The 22,875-nt window shown below is 48.4% G+C and overlaps 2 protein-coding genes across 3 annotated transcripts in view; one reads left to right on the top strand and one right to left on the bottom strand.

Moving 5' to 3' along the window:
• LOC119456414 (putative deoxyribonuclease TATDN2) overlaps positions 1-22,875 on the top strand; it is a 362,817-nt gene that overhangs the window by 202,047 nt on the left and 137,895 nt on the right. The window lies entirely within an intron of this gene.
• Positions 1-22,875, bottom strand: part of LOC119455274 (LHFPL tetraspan subfamily member 2a protein) — a 130,253-nt gene that overhangs the window by 97,474 nt on the left and 9,904 nt on the right. The gene's annotated exons all lie outside the window — the stretch shown is intronic.

Below are 22,875 nucleotides of genomic sequence, written 5' to 3'. Positions count from 1 at the left end.
CTACCTGAAGTCAGCGATCATAAAGTAATTCACGCCACATTTTCGTTGCAACCCGTAAGACGTGATTTAGTCAGCAAAACAATCCGCCTGTACAATAAAGGTAATTATGATGCCATTAATAGTGATCTGAGCGCATTTCTTCCTATGTTCGTGAGGTTATGTTCTACGCGCTCTACAAATGAAAACTGGGTAATATTTAAAAACAAGCTAGGTGATCTCGTTGACAAGTTTATACCGAGAATAACGTTCCGCGGAAACCGTAACAAGCCATGGTTCACTAAAACTCTTAAGCGACTTGAAAACAAAAAGAAACGTCTCTTCCGCTCAGCCAAACTAAACGGACACCCCTCTGCTTGGGGGAAATATTTTGTGGCCGAAGACGCTTATCTGAGGGCTATACGGAATGCTAAATTCTCCCTTTTCCACGATGAACTGCCTAAAATGCTTACAAACAGCCCTCGACAATTTTGGCAAATAATAAACCCTCAGGAGGCGCGCATGATCAGCGTGTTAAATGCACATGGCGAAGTAGTCAGCGACAGCGAGTGTGCTGACATTTTTAATGCCGCCTTTTTCTCTGTATTTACTAACGAGACTTCAACTCCAGATCTTCCCACATCTACTGACATATCTGCGTGTATGCCACCAATTATATTCTCGGCAGAAGGAATCACCTCGATCATTGATAACGTCAAGCTTTCATCGTCAGCAGGTGTAGATGATATTAATTCCAAACTCTTAAAAAATATTAAATATGTATCTGCTGCGTACCTAACTTTGTTGTTTTCGCAGTCACTCTCTACAGGCATTTTACCATCCGACTGGAAAGTGGGCAAGGTCGTTCCAGTCTTCAAGTCGGGCAATAGAGAAACCCCATTAAATTATCGTCCGATATCATTAACTAGTGTCCCCTGCAAAATCATGGAACACGTCATATACTCGCATATCATGAACTTCTTAGACTCAATCTGTTTTTTTCACCCTTGTCAGCACGGATTTCGAAAAGGCTATTCTTGCGAAACGCAGTTGGCAATTTTCCTTCACGACCTGCATGTTAACCTTGACAGTAACCTTCAGACTGATGCCATATTCCTAGATTTTGCAAAAGCATTTGATACAGTTCCTCATAAACGTTTGCTGCTAAAATTATCTCAGTTAAATTTACACCCCGACGTACTAAAGTGGATAGAAGCATTCCTGACTAACCGCTCTCAGTTTGTTTTCGTTAATAACCATTCTTCTAGCAGACTCCGCGTAACATCAGGCGTCCCGCAGGGATCCGTCTTAGGACCGCTTCTTTTTCTAATTTACATTAATGATCTACCAACACAGGTATCATGTAACATTCGTATGTTTGCAGATGATTGTGTAATCTACCGCAGAGTTACCAACACATTTGACCACACATTAATCCAGAACGATCTCAATAATGTACAAGAATGGTGTAATCGCTGGCTAATGAACCTAAATCCTAACAAATGTAAACTCGTGTCTGTCACTCGCTGCCGTAACCCCCTCACATTTACCTATTCCATTGCTGATGTTCCAATAGAATCAGTCCAATCATTCAAATATCTTGGTGTCACTCTATCTTGTGATCTGTCCTGGCGCTTGCACACTACTAACATCATCTCATCAGCCAATAGATCACTGGGATTTCTTAGGCGACATTTACGTCATACCTCACAACAAGTAAAAGCGTTGGCCTATAAATCATTTGTAAGATCGAAACTTGAGTATGCATCTCCCATCTGGAACCCGCATCAGAATTATATCATAAATGCACTCGAAGCTGTACAAAATCGTGCTACTAGGTTTATTCATTCTTCATATTCGTACGATATCAGCATTTCATCGATGAAAGCGGAATCTGGCTTGGAAGCTCTTTCTTTCCGTCGACAGGTTGCCACCCTCTCTCTCTTCCGTTCATTTTTTTACAGCTCCCTAAATCACCCACCGTACATCACGCCACCTTCATACATATCTCATCGCACCGGTCATCCGCTTCAAGTTGCACGCGCACGTGCCCGGACCACCACTTTTCAAGCATCATTTTTATTCGAGCATCAAGGGACTGGAACGGCCTTCCACACGCCATCGCAGCCATCACAAGCCCATCTGCCTTTACCGAAGCTGTTATCACATATCTCAAAACGAACGCCTGTATTTAATGTTTATTATTTTTTTAACCACCCCTTATGTAATACCCCTCCAATGGGGTCTTTAAGGTATTAAAGTGAAGTGAAGTGAAGTGAATATGACATACGACGAAAGCGTGTATGAGCCTAATGGCACATTCCTCGCCCATACCTTTATTTCTATTGACAATGCGTCGAAACATTCCTAGAGCATTCTCCACTTTGCCAATTATATTATGTATCATCAGTCCATTGTATCCGTTACCCTCAATAGTCAGTCCTAGGACTCTGATCGACCGTACTTCAGGAATGCGGTTACCATTCATGTCAAAGAGCACGATATGACGTCGAGTATCTTGCTCCCAGCCCTTGGGTTTTCGTCCTGGCTTAGAAGGACGGTAAAAGAGCAATTCCGATTTCCTCGACGAGCATTTGAGGCCCGCTGGAGAGAGGCAGAGTTCCGTGGTCCTAATAGCCTCCTGCATTCGAGCCTCCAACTCTCCGTCGCTTCCTCCAGCGCTCCATAGAGTAACATCATCGGCATAAATGGTGTGTTCAACCCCTTCAATGTCCAACAATGCTTTGGCCAGCTTGGCCATCACCAGATTGAACAGGAAGGGAGACAATACCGAGCCCTGTGGAGTGCCCCTGTCACCCAGCTCATAAAGTTGTGATTTTAAGTCGCCAATGTGCAAGGAAGCGGTTCTGCCGCTCAGAAAAGATTGGATATGGTGGAAAAAACGTTCGCCAAGATTAAGATCCGAAATGGCCTGGAGAATTGCCGTGTGGCGTACAGTGTCGACATTAAGAAACCACAGTGTCGACATTACCGTACATTACAGTACATTACCGTACATTACAGTACAGTGTCGACATTAACCGGTGGACCATTAGAGTTACAGAATGCATACTAAGAGAATGGAAGCGCAGGCGAGGACGGCAGAAAACTAGATGGGGTGATGAAGTTAGGAAGTTTGCAGCTGCAAGTTGGAATCAGCTAGCGCAAGACAGGGGTAATTGGACATAAACATAGACTGATGATGATGATGATGATGATGATGATGATATTAGAGTTAAAGAAATGCCCACGACGGCATCAGGTCATGCATAGTATTTGTCACGACATACTTGCCATGACAAATATGTCATGTCACTGACCTTTGGAAAATGTCATCTCACTAATACCATGGCATGTCATTCATCCATTCATGTTATGCATGACATGCCCCCATGCCCATTCTGACCCACTTGAAGAAACAACCACTACGGCATCACAACGCAGCGCGCGGCCATATCTTGAGAGCGATCTGCGTTGGGGGCCACAGTCTATATGCGTCGGTGACTCGCAGGTTTGTGCGTGCTGTGCGTTCGCGGCGTTCAGTTTGCGTTGACGCGATAAGGCCGTTTCACATGGCGCGATTTTCACACAGCGAATTCCGTCGCTCAGCGACCGCCGCGACGTCGCGGGCTCTCCGCGACGGGATTCCAACATGTTGGAATTTCCGTCGCTGAGTCGCAGCGATCGGCGCGATGTGGGCGGAGCAACATGACGTAACAGCAAGCCCCGTCGAAATAGGCGCTTTCCTGTTTTACCGCGTGTTGGAAGCTCAGCGGAGCAATGTCGCGCACCAGTTTCAATGATGTTTTAACAGAACGTACCCACCAGCGCCTGTGGCTCAGGAGCTTCATGAAGAATTTTTGTTTTCTCCAGCTCGCACAATTCATTTAAAAGGAGAAACTGCATGCTATCCAGGTCGGGAGCTGACGCCGCCTTCAACATACGGCACGTACCCTCACGATCGTCGCCGTCGTCAACGTGTTCTTTGCTACAAACCGTGCCAGGCACTTGCACACTTAATGGTAGCTTCTTCTTTTGGAGAAGCAAATACTCCTCCAGGAGAAGGGTTGTGGCTTCCATCGTACCGCAACAACACAACTAGAGTGTACAAATCAAGACCACCCCACCACGCCGCACGCTTACGCGGTTTGTGCAGCATTTTCACTCGCCGCAGCTGCGGACTAAGCGATCGCAAAGTCTCAACGCGTTTAAAGGCTGAAAAATTGTGTACTATTCTATTTAAAAAATAATATGAAATTCTAATATTTGACTAGTTTACATGCTGTTTTTATTTAACGATGCAGGCATGGATACTTTGTGAGCAGGGAGCAACCTTGGGCGTCGCTGCGACGGAAATCGAGCGGTCAAAGACGCATGTGAAAGCTGCCAGCGAAAATCGCTCTGCGACGTGCGCGACAGAACGTTTTTTTTTTTTTTTTCGCCCCAATCGCGCCATGTGAAATGGCCTATAGACTGCACGAAGATTACTTCGCTCGCTACTGCTGCCGAGTTTCCTCACGCCAGCGTTTTGACAGCGAATGTCCGCGGTCATCGAGTGTGATGTGTTCATGTTTGCTGTGCGCGCTGACACCATGCCTGCTAGTTTGTTAGCAAGTGAACGTTTACACGTCGATACGGCCGATAAAAGTCCTATCCTTACTTCGTACGGCTCTCTGCTAATTTGCTATCGCAATCGATGCTTCGCCTTTCGGGAGAAACTGCGACTTTTTTTAACTTCAGTGCCGAGTTTCAGAGTTGTAAACTTGATACTCGAGCCTTTTAAAACAGTTTGATGTTCCGACAACTTTTTTTTTTTTAAATTCATGGCACCAACTAACACGTGACTTCCTGCAGCGGGCACATCTTAACGTTTTCTTTTAAGCGCAGCAAACCTCATCGAATTCAGCGCACAGGATGCCGGGCAAAACACTTTCAACATTACCATGTATTTAGATTGGAACTACTGAGGCTAACCTTCCTCATAATTGGCATACTAGCTGAAATCCTCTATGTCCCGGTCTGTGACAGCTGTGTTTTCAGACATGACAGAACTGTAAGCGATTGTTTTGTCCCCCCGTCGCTGCTTCCGCAACACAACTTCACCGTAACTCTTGGAAACCTTAACGTGACCGTTAACGAGGTACAGTTCCGTTCACGAGTTCCGTTCACGAGTTCCGTTCACGTTTTTCCCGACGTTTAACTGACACACACAAATCCCATCAATTGGCTTTTCATCTCGCAATCTCCGCATGTACATATGTAGCGGGGAGTATCGAATCGCGAACAAGCCGAATTAGGAGCGACGGCGGGCTTCGACGTAAGCCCTTCGGGAGACGGAGGAGAAAAAGACGCCACCGTTGACCTCTCTCTCTCTCAAGCGATCTCTCTCCCTCTCGCTCTCAAGAGAACGCGAGGGAGGCGGCCGGCCACGCAGACAGCTGAGGAAAATACTCACCCCCCACTTTTTCTCCCTCCTTCTCGACCACTCAGTTCGTCGCCCGGGGCCCGGTGCAATTTAGCGGCACGGCGACTGCTGCGGCAACAGCCTTCCGCGCGCTCTGCGACTGTGTTCGTCGTGCACGCCGCGCGCGCTCTCTAATTACCACGTTGCAATTCTGTCGGACGGAGAGGTCGGGGATCGAGTCAGCCATCCTTTCTTTCTTTAATCCTGCTCCGTTCGCCCTCCCGCTGTGCTGCGAGGAGGACGGCCGAGTGCACGCGGGAGGCTGAGAAGAGGAGCCTCGACCTTTCGTCGGCGCGAGCGTGTTGTGCAGCCGGTGGCAGCGATCAGCTGCTGCTGCTGCCCGCCGCCGCACTGTAGGCCAGCAGAGGGAGGAGAAAGTGCTTGTTGTTGGCCGCCGGTTCGCCCGAGACGCTCCGCCGAACGATAGGAAGCAATTGCTCTCGTGCACGCACGTCGGCCTGGCCCCGACGTCGCTGTAACTTCCGGGCGAAAGCCCGGAACTGAGTTAATTTGCCGCCGAGGCACCCGATGATCCCCGCTGTCCGTCCGTCCGTCCGTCCGTCCGTCCGTCCGTCCGTCCGTCCGTCCGTCCGTCCGTCCGTCCGTCCGTCCGTCCGTCCGTCCGTCTGTCTGTCTGTCTGTCTGTCTGTCTGTCTGTCTGTCTGTCTGTCTGTCTGTCTGTCTGTCTGTCTGTCTGTCTGTCTGTCTGTCTGTCTGTCTGTCTGTCTGTCTGTGTCCGTCCGCAGCACTAGACAGGCGCTTTACCTGTCCTGGGATGGCTTGCACGAACATTTAATAACAAAAAATAATAAGGAATTTAAGAACGAGTTCTTAACTATTCCCTTGACAACTCCTATACCGCACTAGAAACGCGTTCTTAAAATTCCTTATTATTTTTCTTTATTAAATGTTCGTGATAGCCGCCCCTAGTTTACATTCTTGTGGTTAATCGCTGTACCGACTAGCCACGCCAGTAAGCTGTTTTGTCACGTGGAAGAGAGCAAGATATCGGCGCCATGGCAGTCGCACGTCCTGCAGTAGCCACAAGATCGCCGCTACGCTTCCGGGAACTGACCGGAGTTGCGTGACGTGTCTGCGAGGCAGTGCTGAACATTCAAGTTCGCTTGTGTCTCCAGCGTCCATTAACTGCGTCTTCTCTCTTCCTTGTCCCCCTCACCCGATGTACATTGCATACAGGCAACATATCTCTCCTCCCTGCCCAGCTGCACGCTAAACCGTGCCTCAGTCGGGAACCCCGTCTAATAAAGCGCCACCGAAGTGGAAGCCGCGTGGGCGACGTGCTCACGCATTTCCTTAAGAGGAAGCTTTAGCTCGGGTTCTTCTATCGAAATACACGTAAAAGGAGAATTTGTTTGTCGCGCCAACCACCACACCAAATTTTACGAGGTTTATTGCAATTTAATGACTGTTGGCTTGGAATTTTTTTATCTAGGTCGTCAATTTTTTATTGAAAATTGGCAAAAATCGCAAATTTTCAGAAAACGAAACTATCAAGTTTACAAGTCTGTCACTCGGCAATGAAATATCATATCACAATTCTGTGAATTGCATCTAATAGTACGTTTAAAGCGGAAAATTTGATTTGTTACACATAATTCTAAAAAAAATTTTGTAATATGGAAATACAGCTTTTTCAGAACCATTTACACAATGTAACGAATTCATGCAAGATATAAACTGGCGCATTGAATTTGTCCCCTTTGATTGATCTAATGAATACCGTTAACAGAGCCGCGATATCTGTTCTTGACTGATCGAAGAGCAATTAATTTGTAAACTTGTAAAATTTGTAATTTGTACACGACGTTTGAATTTCAAAGACTGAAAGTGAGGAGGCACGGAACTTGCCCCGAGGTATCCTGCAACCGAACGCTCCGCTGCGCAAGAATTCAAGCCTGCCCCGCTAGCGCACCAGCAAGCGACAGCCAGAACACTAATCGCCAAAAGCGGAAAGTAATCGCGTCGACCAAGCCGACTGCGTTTGAAATCACGCGATGCGTAACCGACTGCCCTCCGGAGGGGAGTGCCCGTAGCACGCAAGCCTCGACATCCCCCCGCTGTATTATGCCGCGTGTCTTGAGCGCGCGGTGTATCTTTTCTATCTCCACCCTTCGCTCCACTCCCCCCCTGCGAAGCCCTACACTCGAGTCCTCGGCGGAGCGCCTGCGTTTCATTTCCGGCCGCTCACCGCCCGTTCCTTTGCGGGGGGGGCGCAGCCACGCGAGACTTGTTGCAACTCCCATCGCCCTATCGCGCCAGTTGCGACGACTGCGCCGCGCGCGCTGTTTTGACGACTCGCTAATAAAGGCGTCGAAAGACGATAACCACCGGCCTCGATCATTTGCTTGCCTGCGGCGCGCTTTAGTTCGGTTTTTCAGTGACGCCACCGCTTCCGCCTGCTCGCGAAGTTCCGAGCGCGCGCGACGCCGAGGAGCCAATTTCCTATGGCATCGATAAGCTCCGGAACCGTTACTCGAAGAAGAATGACACAAACAAAGAGTGACGTGCCTTTGAGGATGCAGGCCGTAGCGGTGCATTCACAAAGAGGGCCTCGTGCCTCATGCAGTTTGCCGCTCAAGTGCACTTTCGTTCTCCGTGCGTGCCGACCCAGACGAGATGATCCCGCGTCGAGACTATAGGAATGGATCTAGCGTGGCTTTCGAAGTTGACTTTTTTTTTCCTAGTTTTTCTTTTTATTTCAACACTGTGAGTGAGAACATTACTAGCATTGCCGTCCAGGTCGATTTTTACCAGTAAAAGGGGATGAATAGCTACTATAATTATATTGTAGTAGTTGAGTTCGAAGCAAAGCGCATAAGACATCCCGGACGAGAAAGAACATCGTAGTGGCGTTAAATTGGTTAAACACCAAGTTTGCACGACTAATGGAATAAGCGTCAAGATCATTCAGTGGTCCACTGTATTTTGCCGAGCTTCAAATATTTGAGGTTTTTACTATTATTATTATTATTATTATTATTATTATTATTATTATTATTATTATTATTATTATTATTATTATTATTTTGTTTGAATATTTAGGTAGAATTGAAAAAGAGAAAAAGAAAGTAAGGAGCAGGCTGAAACTGCCACCTGAAGGGGCACAACGCCTGTTTAATCTTAAAGGGACACTAAAGGAAAGTATTAAGTCGAGCTAGATCGACCGGGTCTAGAAGTCTATCATCGTTTTCTGCATGCCGATATATCATTTTCTTTTTTTGCCTACGAAATAGATGTCGATATAGTTGCTTTTCAATTTGAACCGGCCGGCCAAAGCGCAGGACTTGACGTCATCTCCACGTGACCGTCCTCTCTGTCGTTGTTATTTGTAGACTCTTTATTTAGCTCTATATACGAAGCGCACTGCTAGGCGGGTGTAGGTGTTCAGCTTGCGCGAGTCCCTCTCCGGTCTGCTTGGGTTCAGGTTACCAGTTACGGCCACCTCTCCTGCCGGAGCCGGCAGGGGTGGTTAATTGCCACACTTACTCGCATCGGCCTTTGCAAACAGAGAAAACCGATGCCGTTCGCAGTGGCGGGTCGCGGCCACTCTCTGCGAATTAAAGGTGCGGACGCCACACACAAGAGGTACCATAGTCGACAACAGATGGCGCCCCTCAGATTTTCTATTTTCGTCATTTTCTCGCTTACAAGAGCTCTGTTTTCATTACGAATGAAGAATCCGCTATCGCACAAGCATAATCTTTTAACCTAGCTCAACTTAACATTTTCCTTTAGTGTCCCTTTAAATCAAACCTGCCGTGGTCACGGTGCAGTGGCTGTGCCGTTGCCGTCTTAAGCCCGAGGGCGCGGGATGAAATCCCGGCCGGCATTTCGATGGGGCCGAAATGCACAAACGACCGTGTACCGTGTTTTGGCCGCACGTAAAGAACACCATGTGGTCGAAATTAACCCGGAGTCCCCGACTACGGCGTTTCTCATAATGATGTCGTGGGTTTGAAATTGTAAAGACCGAGAACTAGATTTTTTACTCTGAAGTTTCACTACATGGGAACGGAGAAATCGTTTTTCTCCGCAACCACTGCACGAATTTTGATGAGGTTGTTCTGCCTAAACGAAAATGTTAAAATCTAGTGACTATCCCAAGCGATTTTTTTATTTCTCTTTTTCAACAAATTTGTTGAAAATCGCAATATTTCAGAAAGCGAAACTATGAAGTTTACAACCGTGTAGTTCAACAATAAAAAACAATGACAAAAGAAACACCAATGAGTGTCAGGATTCTGTAAACTCACTTAATAGAACATCTAAGGCGGACAAACTTGATATATTAATTTACATCTTGCGTGAATTTGTTGCAATGTTCACGACTTTGCAAAAGTCGTACTCACATATTAGTGTTCTATTTGGAAGCGATGTGTAATGCAGCAGTCTTGCTCGCTTTAAACGTTAAACATTTATGGCAATTTTTGTAAAAACAATTTCAGGTGTAAATAAAAATTCTGCTTGCTACATACAGTCACTGGAATTTAACTCTACTAAATTCATCAAATTTCATTAATATTTCACCAAGAATGCCTGCGTGTTACATGTATTTGAATAGGCGGCATCGGCCCCGAAGGGATACAAACATAGATTTTGATAAGAAGAAGGGAAGGAAATACGAAAGAATAAGGTGGCAAATCTCAAAGAGTATTGTACAACAATGACAAATAATTAAGTACGGCAGTAGGAAGAAAATTAAGAAAATAAAACAATGCGGGTCATCTCCATTGACGTCATACGGAACCTCACGGCGACGGCGACGGCGCCGCCGACGGCAGAAATCTGCTTTTGAGTGTCCATATAATTGCTATCGCAATAAAATAAAAGAAATATGGTCTTAACTGGATTGGAGTCGCCCTGACAGTTTCCAACTTTGGGGCTCCCTGTGTAGTACTAATTTTCTACACACGTCTAAGTAAAACTGACATCGTTCATGAATAAACTCGAAACTTCAAACATGTAAAATACAAAGCATACGAAGTCCGATCCGTACAATATTATCTATAGCGAGAAACTTACTCAACTACCATATGGTAGTTGAGTACGGACAAAGAAAAAACGCCATCGCGAAGCTGCTACGCCTTGGAAGTATCGCATGAACGCAAAAAAAGAAAGAAAATTGAATGTTTTTGTTTTTTTTCATTTGTTTTCCTTAATTTCGCTTTCGCTCGGCAACAGGAATAGAGCCCCACACCCGTGCGCCCATGTAGCGCGTCGAGCTCGTACAAACATCGCCGCATAAACGAATGCGCATTCACCCTCGCGCTTGCTCATCCGCCGATCCCTCTCACATACCATACATAAAATGTATCCGGTCATGGGCGTAAGCCTTTCTCGGCGCTCTATTCCCGTCTCGCGACGCTATGACAGACGAGGAGGAGAGAGAGCAGCTCGCGTTCCCAGTTCTCGACAAAGAAACACATGCAGGCAAGAAAAGCGAGGGGCAGCAAACAAACAACCACTCACTACATCTCCACGAACAGCAAAACCGTATACCAGCTATGTCTTCGAGGGGGATTTCGAAGCGGCGAAACCACGCGCCGCAACCGCGTTAAGGGCGCGCCCGAGTTCTGCGCATGCATGCATGCATGCGCGAACGCGTTTCCCGAACCGTGGGGCGCTCGGCGACCGACCGATTTGGCGTTCTCTTTTTATTTCTTCCCGCGCGTCATCCACGTACACGCGCAAGCTCAACCCGATCGCCGGCTTTCTATACCATATATGCGCCCTTTCCCGCGCGTCGGCTTATGTATGCATGCATGCCCCTTTCTTTCTGTGCCAGTCTGGGCACGTGTTTCCCACGGCTGCGGTGCACTGCGTGCATTGCATGTTGTTGCTCGGTCTCAAAGCCCAGACGGCGAGACGAAAGGCGTTGGCTCTCTCTCACGTTGCCCCCCGCGAGCGGCCGTCACGATGCTCGTCTCGGGGCAGGACGCTCGATCCTTGCCGCCTGTTGCTCTTCTTTCGGCGCATGACGCCCGTGAGAGCACTCCGCCTTGTGCGAGCGCCGCATAGTCGACGTGCCTTGTTTTGATGTTGCTTCTCTTCCGGAGCGGGGGCCCACGTTTATCATACGTATCCACCTGAATTTCCATTATTTTCAATCTTCGGCAACCGCTGGGCACTCGCTGCGTCGCCGTTGTTACTATGATCGGTGTCTCGACGCGACAGACGTAAGAAGGGAAGATTAAATGGATCATTAGAAAGTGGGATGTCCAATACCGGGAACTATATACTAGGCGGTGAGATGAAATTGAGAAATTTGCAGGCATATGATGCTGTCAGCTGGCGAGAAAGGCGCAATTTGGACTATCTCTGGAAGAGGTCATCGTCCCACTGTGCATATAAATTAGGATGATGATGATCATCATGGTTGTGGTGGTGGTGGCGTCGCCTGTGGCAGACAACGCCATTCACATTTACACTTCAGTTATATGCACGGGCAGACCTAGCTTCCACGAGGATAACAATGATCGATGAACAACAATATCTCCCAATTATTCTTCATCTCATTACAGATTTTTAGGGTACATATTTGGGTCCTAAATTTTGTCACTGTGATACTTCGATACTTCTGATTTCTGGAGTTTTACGTGCCAAAACCAGTTCTGATTATGAGGCACGCCGTAGTGGAGGGCTTTGGATTAATTTTGACCACCTGGGGTTCTTTAACGTGCACTACAACTCAAGCACACGGGCATTTTTGCATCTCGCCTCCATCAAAATGCGGCCGCCGCGGCCGGGATCTCGTGCTCAGCAGCGCAACGCCTTAGCTGACTGAGCCACCGCGGCGGGTGATACTTCGACACCAAATGAATGCTGTGTAACATGCAGCATCGTCTACTGATTCATCACGTACTGCTACCGTAAACACTTCCGAAATTCACTCTCTTTCTTTTACGAGGACTTCCTCACCTTCCCCCACCCCTCATTTGAATCAAGCACAGCCAGTAAGAAAGCTTCCTGCCTGTTCACACCGCATTGTACGTCTTTTCAAGCCCCAGCGCCGCGACTACCACACAGACGCTCCACTGCTTCAAAAGGTTTCACTCTGGTCCTGGGAACTCCAACACACTGGAAATAGTGCAGACAAACTAAGAACTTGCGGACAATGCAAAGACTGCCAACCGCGAGTTGCAGCCCGTCACGCGAGACCTCCGAGCGCCTCAATCCGTCGCTGCCATTGACTCATTGTCAATCACGTTTGAGGGACGGCTAACGGGCTGTTTGGGAAGCGCACCAGCGTCGGTCTAGACACAGCGCAGGGGCGTACAGCCGCGCGCACAACACCAAGTGGCTAATAAGCCGCCGTCTCACTAAATCCGTGCAGTGCAGTCAAGGCTAAGGGTCGCGTCAGCTAACCAGGAACTATAGAAACAAGGTGAGGTGCTACCACCACTGCCCGTCGTTAATGCGCTATGCAGCGAAGCCGGTTGACCTGTAAGAATCCCGTAAAAAATAGCGGCGCACTGTGGGCAAGCCCTCCACCTCCATCGTTCTGTGACACGCCAGCCGGTTCCCACTACAGGACCCATAGATTGCGCCTGCACTGCACGGAACTGGTGAGGCGGAATGATCGTAGGAACGTCTTACGCACACGAAGCGCTAGTCTATCAACATTCGAGACGAGTCGGAGACCCCTCTTGGGAAGCAGAGGCAGCCGGGGGGGAGGTCGACTCCATCCTCCCCGTCACCAAATCCGTGCAGTGCAGCTATGGACTGCGCATGAGCCAATAACGAAAGAGAGAGCAAGAAGGGTTCCTTCACTGTCCTCCACTAATCCTTCCACACACGACAACATTTGGTCGGAAGTATCACGAACTAATTGATTAGCGCAAGGTTCCCCAAAGGGGTCGAGAGAGGCGTGCAAATTTCATTGGGTCTGCTTGCGGCTCGCAGTTGACTGTTTGGTGAGGCACTCGGTGTCCGTTTTGAATGTTATTGTACAGATATATTGTGCTAACGTTTGTGAACTGATTTTGTTTTCGCAAAATTACGCATCAGGCCGTTCTCAGAAACGATACACTGGCGCTACTTAGCGGGAAGGACAAGCAGTTCAAAGACGGTGTATGACGTTAAGGTCTCCCTGGCTTCGCTGTGGCTCCTGGAAAGTGTCCTTCTCGCCACGACTAGATAAGCGCGGCTGAAAAGCAGACCACAATGGCATAGTGGACGATACCGTTCTGCGGATGAATTAAAATTCAATTAAATTGCGGGGTTTAACGCTCGTTTCTGTTCCATACGTAGTGGGTCGCGGTCCTATAGTCGAGCCCATGTAGTGGCTTTTTCACGACGGCTTTCAGCATGCCCGATGTTGGAATACAGTTCGAATTTGAAGCCGCGTAGTAGGCTACGAGGGACGTCGCAGCGGAGGGCTCCAGTTTCATTTCGACCGTCCGGAGTTGTTTATGACGTGCACCTACACCTCATTATGAAGCGTTCTTGCATTTCATTCCCGCCTAAATGCGGCCGCGCCGATGCACGGAGTCGAACCCGCAACTTCCTCACTGAGAAGCAGTCCCCTGATGACGTCACCGCCGCGATTCCGTTTCGTAGCCCTCCGTCCGCCACATCGGAAGAAGACGCGATCCCTATTAGCTTCGACTGCGCTGCACGGACGCAGCGAGACCCTCTGCTAAAAGCCGGCGGAGGGGGACCGCGTATAAGACAACTTAGCGAGCACATTATTCATCGTCAGGCGGCCGGGAGGTGGGCGAGAAGGGGGCTGCCGACGGCGCGGGCAGTTCGGCGAACCCGTCTCGCGCTGCCGCGGTGGTGATGTCAGCCCATCGCCGAAGCTCTGTTCTCGACGTGGGAGTGACGGCGGCAGGCGGAAGTCGGGGCTCCGCCACCACGTGCGATGCTGATATGCCAAGTCCCGCTGGCCTCGAACGCGCGCCCCCGCTATCTTCTGTTTACAACGAGGTCGAATTTGTGAGCATCCGCCGAGCCGAGTATAGAGTTCTAGGAAGCGAACTGCAACGCTGACCGTCGAAAGGAAAAAACACGTGTTGCCGATATGTGCAGACAATTAGTGCAAAGGTGTGAAGTTTGGGATGACAAATCGGCGCAAAGTGTAGGAAAAAAGGGTGTGAAACGAAAGAAGTTTCTGGCGCGAGCGCTGACTTGCCACTTGGACTTGCAGTTTTATTGGAGGAAAAACGTCCCAGCAGCGAATACTGTGGATCGATTGCAATACGACACTGAGAGCAAGCAGCAGAGTACACAGACAAATCGGAGCAACCGACAGAGGCCGGTGCACAAGATTTGACTGTCGGGATGGTTGGATCTTCTTCACAACGTGGCTGTGTTCATATAATGCCTTACTCGCCGTCATATAGGGAAAATATATAGTATGTCCACCGTATAAAAAATACAAAACACATAAATGTCATATATGGCATTATTGTTAAGCAAGACCGCAGCGCTCGAAGACCGGGCGAGAGGCGCTTGTGTGAGTGTGCCACGCAGAAAGGTGAGCAAATGACCTCACAATGCTTGACATCATCTCAACCTACAGATTTGATGACTTCACTCAACCTAAACCTTATCCTGCGATGTCGAGGTGCATTCCGGAAGCCTCACCTCACCTTTCAGCGGCCGGCGTAGACTTCACCATGACCTACCCTCAAACACATTATTGCGGTTGAGGTCGAGCCCTCAAACGCAAACTTGTTTCTTGAGTTCAAGGTCGGGCACTGAATGTCAAATATGTTTCCAGTGCACAAGCCTACGTAAAGATGCTCTAATCCATCTTATACAGGTAGCTCAAAGCAATGATAAAGCAAAAAATTAAATTAAATAAGTTAGCGCAGCTTGCACTAAGTTGTGCAAGGCTACAGAAACCGCGGAGCTGGTGATCCCCTAGCTTCTAGTTTCGCTAGGCTCGGCTAAGTTTTGCTAGGTTAAGTTTTGCTGGTCGTTCAGTCGTCTGCGCTCGCTTTCCCGGGCTCGGAACTCAGGATCCTCGGCCATTCGTTCAGCAGCGGCTTCGGCGCGATACACCGGATTAGCACGCAATCGCCGCATTTGTTTCTCGGCTGGCGTAACGACGAGCTTCCAGCTGAGCGGCTTCTTCTTCGGGGGCCTTGTACTTCTTCGGCCGTCCCATGTTGCATTTACTCAATTGCGAAGTCTACGAGAGTTGTGAGTGTCGCCATTCGCGCCGACATGGTCTTCATAATCAGTATGACGTCATGGCCAAGCTTTACAAAGTGCTGTCATGACTAAGCAAAGCAAGAATTGCGGCGCGAAGCAATGACATGGCTGGGCGAAGCTGGGTAAGTGATTGCTAGGCGACCGCAATGACGGAGCGGGTCTGCTGGAGCGCGGTTTCGGCATTGCAACGCGGTGGAATGCAGATATTGGAACGCGGTGTCGGTGTGGCAAGCTGCGCTATGCAACGCGCAGTGACGTCATCACTGGCGCGGCGGCGGAGGAGCGTTGCCGGACCTAGGAGAAGCGAGGAGCAGCTGTGGCAGGTGGTTGCTAGGCAACGCGCAGTGACGTCTTCGCTATGCGACTTTCTGCGAACGCTACGCGGGGAAACAAAAAGCTTAAATAGCTCCGCGGTTAAAAAAAGAGAAAAAAAATACTACCTAATACTCCATTAAAATTTTGTTCCGTAGGAAGCATCAGCTGCCGAACGCGCAATTTCAAGCCGCTCTAAAAACCCGAGTAAAGTATACCGACAGCTGCGCATATTTTAAGGATACAAATATTTACACCAGACGATGACAATACCCCCTCGATTGATTCGTACGGAAGGGGCAGACATGCATATAAGCAGCTGCGTAATCTTTTAACCTCAAAACTCAACTGCTCCAAGCATTCCACCTCACTCGACCTCACACGCACACATACGAGTCTGACTTCAACTTCGTTGACGTCACCCACAGACTTTCAAGCAGTCACCAATTTCCCCTCAACCTCAGTTTCCTTCGAGCGCTCGAAAGAACAGTCGAAAGAACAGTTGAAAGTACCATTACACTGAAACAGCCTTCGAGCGTTGCAGTGTTATTATTATAAAAGCAGGACATTCAGAAAACACAATAGGCCGGTGGAGCCCATGAGGATGAAGTAGTATGACGCAGGCAAACAAATACTGACGATGCGGCAAGAATCCATTCAGTGGCACTGCGATCACTGCGCCCTCGTCGAAAATTTTTCGCGGCGTACTTTTCCTACAGAGCGAAATCAAAAGAAAGCAAAAACTACACACTCGGCTCTCAGTTTTCAAGACACCAAGGAGCTACACAAATGGCAGAATATGAAATTCTACTGCAAGCATTAGCTTTAAAAAAAAAAAAAAAAAAAAAAGCTAGACGTGTTGGGCTTCGGTTACGATTTCCACTCGCGGTGGGGGTTATTTCACAAACGAAACACCGAATAAGGGCATGCAGTCGGAAACGCGATCCTCGCTCGGCCGCCGCCGCCGAACTCGGAAAGCGTTGTGAAGTGATAGGGGAAAAACGGTCCGGACCGCCGCCGCTTCAGGACTGTATACAGCCACGCGAGGAGGCAGACCGCTCGCGTCACCGTATCCGTTCACATCTCTCTCCCCAGCTCGACGTTATCGCGGTGCCGACAAGAGGTCGGATGAAGCACCGATGCAGAGGCCAGACACCAGAAAAAACGCGATTCGAGCACCGCTTTGGTTGGTTGTTTGTGCGCTATAGAGGGTGCCCCAACTATCACGCACCACGATATAAAAATATGCAAATGCCACGTAGCTGGACAAAGCCAAGGTAAAGTTTGCCGTCGCTTGGAGATAAATTATTTTTTTACATTCCACTTAAATACGTAACTAGTCTTATTTATTCAATCAACTTCTCAATTATTATAATTAGAGGAAAAGTGCCAATGAGAAAATTGCAGAGCAACATGAAAAAATCAGGCAAGTTTGCACTCGGTCGCGCAAAGCTTAGGCACAGCGAAGCTTACTGGCTGCTACTGCTAGGTATGAACTTGGTTGCTGCTAGGTCATAACTTGGTTTAACTTAACTACGCATTTTGGAAGGTATTCTCGAGCGATCATTTTCGGAGGTACGTTCCCTTTGGCGACATTTCGCGTGACTAGCGCTGGACACGTCGGCTCCTACGAGCGACAGCATTCCTGGCATGCCACAAACGCAGGCAGGCTAACCAAGGTTGGCACAGTGCCAAGAACGCTGCTGCTTGCCGACGCCGAACGCGTTGGAGGCTAGACGCTCGATATCAATCGACCAGCTTCGCTGTGTCTTGAGCTTTGCGCGGCCTAAAGTCCCTACGTTTTCTGGTCTTTTTAAGAGAGCAAAAAAATATCTAGGGGCTTTAGCGCACCCCAGCGCAAGCTTTCAGATTTTTTTTTCTCCTGGCTCAGCCCGCCGCGGAGAGAAGAGAGGCAGAGGTCGGGAAGGCAGGGAGCATGCACGCGGTCTCCTCCTCTGGGTTGCCATGGTTACCACGGCTACACCACAAATTATGGCTGGCTTAAACAGCTTCGCTGTTAAAACTCCCGATACAGCTTTCTGTTGCTCAATACGTGCTACAATAAAGTGTTTTTCAGAGCGTGCAAGAAGCCCGCGAATGCACGTAAAATTTCCGCGCGGCTGGCCGCTCGAGGCACTTGGCGTGTATTCGCGGGCTTCTTTCACGCGCGGAAAAACACTTTTCTGTAGCACGTACATTGAGCAACACAAAGCTGTATCGGGAGTGTTTCATGTTGCTCTGCAATTTTCTCATTGACACTTTTCCTCTAATTATAATATTTGAGAAGTTGATTGATTAAATAAGACTAATTACGTATTTAGGCGGAATGCAAAAAATAATTTATCTGTAATCGACGGCAAGCAACGTTACCTTGGTTCTGTCCGGCTACGTGGCATTTGCATATTTTTATATCGTGGCGCATGATAGTTGGGACATCCTGTATAATGAAAAGGCTTCTCGCAAAAATAAGACTGCATTTCTGAAAACACGGGGCTCTATTCTGGACGTTGTACGATATTGTCAAATTCGCCGCTATATTGGCGAATTCGCCATCTCATGATCTCTGATTGGCCCACGGGGCTCCCACGCCTTCCATGATTGGCTCGAAACGCCGCTATTGCAAAATTAGACAATATGGCTGAATTTGACAGCGTTTAGAGCTAGAATGTTAAGCTCCGCGCAGGTTGCATTCTTGATCAATCGATCACCTTCTGGGAGGCTTTCACGTTCTCGTGACATAACGTTCAACGTGGTCGTCTCACTAAAACGACGGCCTCCCTGCCGGCGCTTTCGGCAACAATGCGACGTTGAAATAACGCTGGTTCAACGTGTTTAACGTCGCTCTCTTCACATCTACGTGTCGCCTGGCTCGAAAATATCGATCGAAAATATGACACCAGAGCTCCCCGGACAGAGCCGGACATCGGCTCAAAAGTGACGGCCGGGGTGCACTATTAAAAAAAAAAAAAAAAAAAAAAAAAAACCCGACGAAAGAAAGAAAATGTGTGCCCCACCATCGACGATGTTTGTTAACGCAAGTGACTAGCCCGAACGAACGAACGAGCCAGTCAGACAGCGAATGAGCGAACGAAAGAACGAGCGAAAGAACGAGGTAACAAGAGAAAGAAGGAGCTACAGAGCGAGGTAAGGAGCGAACAACAACGAGCGAACAAAGGCAAAAGCAATTTGCCGAGACCGACCACCGACCATGGTTCACCGACGGGCAACAAAGCTGTTCGCTGTAAAAAGCAGGCGCGAGAACTAGCGTGGTTGGGGTTGGCGTAGTCCAGGCGGCGATGAACTCGTAACTGTTAGCGCCAAGAAGCGTACACAGCAGTACTACGTGCGTTGTGCTATGGGAGTGGCTTACGAGATCACGTCGACCTGTGGCGAGGTCTATGTGTACGCCCGACGGGATGCTGCATGCATGACCGCGCGCAGGGACATGAGGAGCTGACGATTAAAAATAATAGAATGGCTAATATTCCTGCCCCCCCCCCCCCCCCCCCCCATGCTTCCTGATAGTGTGAACCACGGTTTCGGAGCAGCAGCATGTCAGGAAAGAAGCGAAAACACTAACTTGTAGAATATTAAAGGAACCGCTAAAGAGAAGCGCTTTACTTTTGACTGACAACGTATAATTGCTAAACATTCTTTTCATTATTTTCCGATAAAAGGTTGGTTATTACGAGAAAATTAACGTAATTTTTTTTTCTTTCTTGAATTCACGCAAGAACCCCATCGCCTGTACGTCAGTTTGACGTCACGGATTTCTAAACATCTTCTCGCAATTGGGGCATTGCGGCTCAGCAAATCATCTTCTGCCTTGCTAAGTTCAGTCTCTCGCTCTTTTTAGAAAACAATGTAGGCTGTCTTTATCGATAACAAGTTAACAAGGCCCGAGCAAAGGCAGCAATAAAAATCCATGACGTCACCTCAAGCTCGCGCGGGATACCGTCACCTGTTCTTGCGGCGTTTCTGGCTTATGAAGGCTCCTCAATAAGAAAGTAATACAGCGCTACTTATTGCAACGTGTTTGGTTAATCAAGGCTCCTCCCGCGGTATAAGAGTAGCGGTGTTACATAAGGTTAATTTATTATTTACAGCTGAGCTAATTCTCTTCTTTTTAGTGTCCCTCTAAGAAAGCAGCAAATGTCTGCGCTGGGCGACACTATATACGATAACGCTGAAAGCGCAGAGGGATATTTCTGGGAAGGCGAGTTGACCAATGAGTTTGCCTCTTCGTACGAACTCGGCTTCTATTCTATCCTGGTCCTGTTTACGTCGCGGCAGCGGAGCGTCGGCACCGACGTCCTGCGAGCAAGCGATCACGTTCCTCGAGCCCGGCGAGGGGATAACCCGACACTCGCACACGTCAGAGCCACGAGCTTCGCACCGGACAGGGGGAGAGAAGCCACGTGGTCGCCGAAGCAGGGGAGTGCGAGACGAGGCAACGCGCCGAACGGAATCCGTCGAACCGGTTTGTCAAACATTTAGGGTACGTCGGATTAAGTCCAGGCTGTGTTCATTCTCTACAGTCCGTGCGCTCTACACCCACGCGATTCGACTCAAAAGAAAACTATTCCATTCGTATGCGAGAGAGAGAGAGAGAGAAACAAGGAGAGGAAAAACATGGAGTTCAGCCAGAGAGTATCTCCTATTCGCTACCCGGCAACGGGCAAAGACACAAGCTGAACAAAGGATGCGGGAAAATTACGACGGATTTAGATGAATAAAAAGAGGTGTCCCGCGTCACAGTCTCACACACAGTGTCGAAGTTTTACAAGTCACTCTTACAAAGTCATACAATCGAGCTTCTTTTAAATGACGCCCTAGTGATTTTCATTTCGCCTTTATACAGACAATCAGTGCATAACTGTCTACAGGGGACCGGCATATTAAGGTTCAGAAAGCCTGCCGTAGTGCCCTTCCCCCAACCCACCTTTCGGCGCTTAGAAGCAGCTCGAGATTGATTGAAGCGAAACAAAAACTTGCACAGAGGTTAGAAAAATATACATGACTAGATACAAAAAAGAAAAAGACTACAGGTGCAAAAATAAGTACAAGGTGTTCACCTAAGAGAACATCACGGAATAGAAAAAGAACACTATAAGCAGAACTGACAATTTGGCGAGCTGGTGCATGGGTTAATTTTAGAAATTGCGCCACAGAATTACACGGACACGAATTGAGACGATAACACAAGTGCCACGTACAAGTGTGTCTTTTCGTGTCCGTGTTTTTCTGTGGCGCCGTTTCTGAAATAAAAATAAATTAAAAACAACAGCGCACACAAGTTCGGGCAGCCAAGAAAACACATTGTCAAACAGACGCGACAGAAGTATGACAGAAGAAGCAACAAGCGTGGCGCGGCGCCACCTTTACGTCGTTAATGAACAGAATTCGAAACAGAAACGGAAGGGCCGTATTCGCGGAATCGAGGATATTCGCACGCCCCTCGTGACATACACAGGAAGCAGTCCCAAAAAGCTCCGATAGGCCCACTCGATTTGTCACGCGCCTGCACAGCAGAGCGCACCCCTCGGAGAGATGCATGCGCCACACGGGGTGGCTCCAGGAGGGTCGCCTCCAAATATAGCGTGGATTTGAGCGAGCGAGTCCGCGAGATCAGTCGCAGGGATGCGCGTCCCAGCTCGGTGCCGTTCGCGACTGGGCGCGTCGGCGTCGTCCTTGACCCTCGAGGAGTTGTGAGAGAGGGGATGAGACCGTTATAGCACCGCGGACCCACTTACGAGCGTGATCCCCTACTCGCTCAAAAGCGTGCAGCGCTTGCGGAAGCCGTTGGCTCGCACCGGACATTGAGCGGCGACCACATGGAGGGCGGTTGCGACGCATCTTGCGCATTTGGGGCGTAGCCCGGCGTCAGCGCATCCATTTTACTAAAACGTCGGGCCAGCCGGTACAACCGCAGAGCTCCTGCGCTGTGGCATGGCGGTTCAGTCAGCAATGCAATAATGGTTAGTCCACGCGTTTGCCTAAATTGCCCACGTTTTGATTCTTATTGTTGTTTTGACGCTTCTACAACGACTCCCAACTGGGCGACGTAGGGTACTGTGTAAATAAGTAAATAAATAAACGTAAAACTTGGAATTCTGGCTTCAAATGGCTTTGTGACTGAAAATTGACCCTTTGCAACAAAACGACGACTTATAAATGAAACAATTCGATATAATTACCCCAGTCTTACTGCCTTCCGCGTTAAAAAAAAATGAAGAATTGCTTAAACATTTGGGCCAATAACGGCACGTAACGCGCAGTAAACAAAGCCACAAGAACGTCTGAAGCCAGAAGCATGATGATTAAGCAAATCCACGCACTAACCATCATTCTCACGCTATCCGAACGATGGCTGCGCCAAAATTGCCTCTATTAATTTTAGCATAAAATCCACAGGTACAATCGCATCTTTAGATGGACATTATAGAATGATCAAGTAGAACCTTGGTCTGGTGAAAAAGAAATAATCTGGCGGGAAACTCGGGACGAACGGCAGCGCCAACGTACGTTAGTATGACATCACGGGTTTCAAGGCATTTTCGCTAAGCAGGGAACGTTTTCGTTAAGAAAAAATAAAGGTTATGAAAACTTACCTCTCTCTAGGTTCACCGTTCCTTTCTTTCAATTTAGAACGCAACGTAATCGTTGTTTCTTAAGCAGACGCTGTACGAGTCTCATGACGTCACGCGAAACCTACGCGGAAAATTCAAGCCCTAATTTCGTCTTTGAGTTTCTTCTGCGTTAAGAAAACTCCTATCGGGGTAAAACTAGCGATCCCAGTGATTCAGGTACGTCGTTTATTTATGAATCCCATCCATGTCATCAATCGCGTAATTGAGAAATTTCAGGAGTATAACTGATTACGAAAAGGCGTTCCAAGTCAGTAGAGATACCGGAAGTTGTGGAGGCATTATTGCGTAGTC

Source organism: Dermacentor silvarum, chromosome 6 (assembly GCF_013339745.2).
Source record: "Dermacentor silvarum isolate Dsil-2018 chromosome 6, BIME_Dsil_1.4, whole genome shotgun sequence".
In the NCBI taxonomy this organism is placed as follows: domain Eukaryota; kingdom Metazoa; phylum Arthropoda; class Arachnida; order Ixodida; family Ixodidae; genus Dermacentor; species Dermacentor silvarum.
This window is presented reverse-complemented; position numbering and strand designations above follow the sequence as displayed.